Consider the following 3,403-nt stretch of genomic DNA (forward strand, 5'->3'; position numbering starts at 1 on the left):
TGGTTTTAGAATTGCTTGGGTGCGTCGGTCTGCGAATAAAGTCGCACATATTTTAGCAAGGGAAGGTTGTAAGAATTTTCTTTGTAAGACTTGGCTTCATGTACCTCCAAAGTGTATAAGCTCGGAGATTACAGCAGATGGAGCTGCGAACCTTTAATAAGAGTCCCGATAACTGCCACACGTGTGGTATATCAGGTAGTTGTGCCACACGCCTCGTGTGGCGTGGACAGCAACCAGCGCACACATCTACATGTGGGCAAAACAACTAATGCCCGCACACATATTTTTTCCCTCCTGAACCCTCTTACACGCGTGCGTGTGGGCGAAGTTGATAACGCCCACATGCCCGTATGTCAGGCCTCGTACCCTTCTGGTCCCGCACGCGACGCGTGATGCCCACCGCGCGCCCGCAGTTGTCATGGTCCAGACCCTCGTCCATGTTCGTTTATCTGCAGTTGCCATGTCGCTGAACTACGGTTGCCATGTCGGACAACTGCAGTTGCCATGGTTGCTCAACTACAGTTGCCATGTATGGTCTGATCTAATGTAGTTGCCATGATTTCATAACTTTAGGAGTTGCCACATACTAACACTAGGCAGTTGAGAGAGTTGCCATGTGCTCACAACCATGCTAGGGCAGTTGCCATGTAAAAAGGAAGAGTTGCCATCTGCTTACGTGCACGTTAGGGAAGTTGCCATGTACGTGCATGTTGGGGCAGTTGCCATGTACCATGCAAAAACACATGACAACTCGGTAAAAGATAGTTGCCATCTGCTTACGTGCACACTAGGCAGTTGTCGTGTACCCTGCAAAAACACATGGCAACTCGGGTAAAAAAAGAGAGTTGCCACCTGCTTATAAAGCACACTAGAGGCAGTTGCCATGTGCGCTGCAAAAACACATGGCAACTAGCAGCTTACGTGTGGGAGAGGAGACGGGCATGTGGGTGTTGGAAATATGCCCTAGAGGCAATAACAAATTAGTTATTGTTATATTTCCTTGTTCATGATAATCATTTATTATCCATGCTATAATTGTATTGATAGGAAACTCAGATACGTGTGTGGATACATAGACAACACCATGTCCCTAGTAAGCCTCTAGTTGACTAGCGCGTTGATCAATAGATGGTTACGGTTTCCTGACCATGGACATTGGATGTCGTTGATAACGGGATCACATCATTAGGAGAATGATGTGATGGACAAGACCCAATCCTAAGCATAGCACTAGATCGTGTAGTTCGTATGCTAAAGCTTTTCTAATGTCAAGTATCATTTCCTTAGACCATGAGATTGTGCAACTCCCGGATACCGTAGGAGTGCTTTGGGTGTGCCAAACGTCACAACATAACTGGGTGACTATAAAGGTGCACTACGGGTATCTCCGAAAGTATCTGTTGGGTTGGCACGAATCGAGACTGGGATTTGTCACTCCGTGTGACGGAGAGGTATCTCTGGGCCCACTCGGTAGGACATCATCACAATGTGCACAATGTGATCAAGGAGTTGATCACGGGATGATGTCTTATGGAACGAGTAAAGAGACTTGCCGGTAACGAGATTGAACAAGGTATCGGGATACCGACGATCGAATCTCGGGCAAGTATCGTACCGCTAGACAAAGGGAATTGTATACGGGATTAATTAAGTCCTTGACATCGTGGTTCATCTGATGAGATCATCGTGGAACATGTGGGAGCCAACATGGGTATCCAGATCCCGCTGTTGGTTATTGACTGGAGAACGTCTCGGTCATGTCTGCATGGTTCCCGAACCCGTAGGGTCTACACACTTAAGGTTCGATGACGCTAGGGTTATAAAGGAAGTTTGTATGTGGTTACCGAATGTTGTTCGGAGTCCCGGATGAGATCCCGGATGTCACGAGGAGTTCCGGAATGGTCCAGAGGTAAAGATTTATATATAGGAAGTCCTGTTTCGGCCATCGGGACAAGTTTCGGGGTCATCGGTATTGTACCGGGACCACCGGAAGGGTCCCGGGGGGTCCACCGCGTGGGGCCACCTACCCCGGGGGGGCACATGGGCTGTAGGGTGTGCACCTTGGCCTATATGGGCCAAGGGCACCAGCCCCAAGAGGCCCATGCGCCAAAGGATAAGGAAAGGAAGAGTCCTAAAGGGGGAAGGCACCTCCGAGGTGCCTTGGGGAGGAGGGACTCCTCCTAGCCGCACCCTTCCTTGGAGGAAGGGCCAAGGCTGCGCCTCCCCCCCTCTCCCTTGCCCCTATATATATGTGGGGGGTGGGAGGGCAGCCATACCAATGTTCTGGTGCAGCCCTCCCCTTCTCCCAAGTCCTTCTCCTCTCCCGTGGTGCTTGGCGAAGCCCTGCAGGATTGCCACGCTCCTCCACCACCACCATGCCGTTGTGATGCTGCTGGATGGAGTCTTCCTCAACCTCTCCCTCTCTCCTTGCTGGATCAAGGCGTGGGAGACGTCACCGGGCTGTACGTGTGTTGAACGCGGAGGTGCCGTCCGTTCAGCACTTGGTCATCGGTGATTTGGATCACGACGAGTACGACTCCATCAACCCCGTTCACTTGAACGCTTCCGCTTATCGATCTACAAGGGTATGTAGATGCACTCTCCTTCCCCTCGTTGCTAGATTACTCCATAGATTGATCTTGGTGATGCGTAGAAAATTTTGAATTTCTGCTACGTTCCCCGACAGTGGCATCATGAGCTAGGTCTATTGCGTAGATTCTATGCATGAGTAGAACACAAAGTAGTTGTGGGCGTTGATTTTGTTCAATATGCTTGCCGTTACTAGTCCAATCTTGTTTCGACGGTATTGTGGGATGAAGCGGCCCGGACTGACCTTACACGTACTCTTACGTGAGACTGGTTCCACCGACTGACATGCACTAGTTGCGTAAGGTGGCTAGCGGGTGCCTGCCTCTCCCACTTTAGTCGGATCGGATTCGATGAAAAGGGTCCTTATGAAGGGTAAATAGCAATTGGCATATCATGTTGTGGTTTTTGCGTAGGTAAGAAACGTTCTTGCTAGAAACCCATAGCAGCCACGTAAAACATGCAAACAACAATTAGAGGACGTCTAACTTGTTTTTGCAGGGTATGCTATGTGATGTGATATGGACAAAGGATGTGATGAATGATATATGTGATGTATGAGATTGATCATGTTCTTGTAATAGGAATCACGACTTGCATGTCGATGAGTATGACAACCGGCAGGAGCCATAGGAGTTGTCTTAATTTATTTATGACCTGCGTGTCAATATAAACGTCATGTAATTACTTTACTTTATTGCTAACTCTTAGTTGTAGTAGTAGAAGTAATAGTTGGCGAGACAACTTCATGAAGACACAATGATGGAGATCATGATGATGGAGATCATGGTGTCATGCCGGTGACGATGATGATCAT

The sequence above is a fragment of the Triticum urartu genome, chromosome 4A (assembly GCF_056163025.1).
Source record: "Triticum urartu cultivar PI428250 chromosome 4A, HENAU_Tu73, whole genome shotgun sequence".
Taxonomy (NCBI): Eukaryota; Viridiplantae; Streptophyta; class Magnoliopsida; order Poales; family Poaceae; genus Triticum; species Triticum urartu.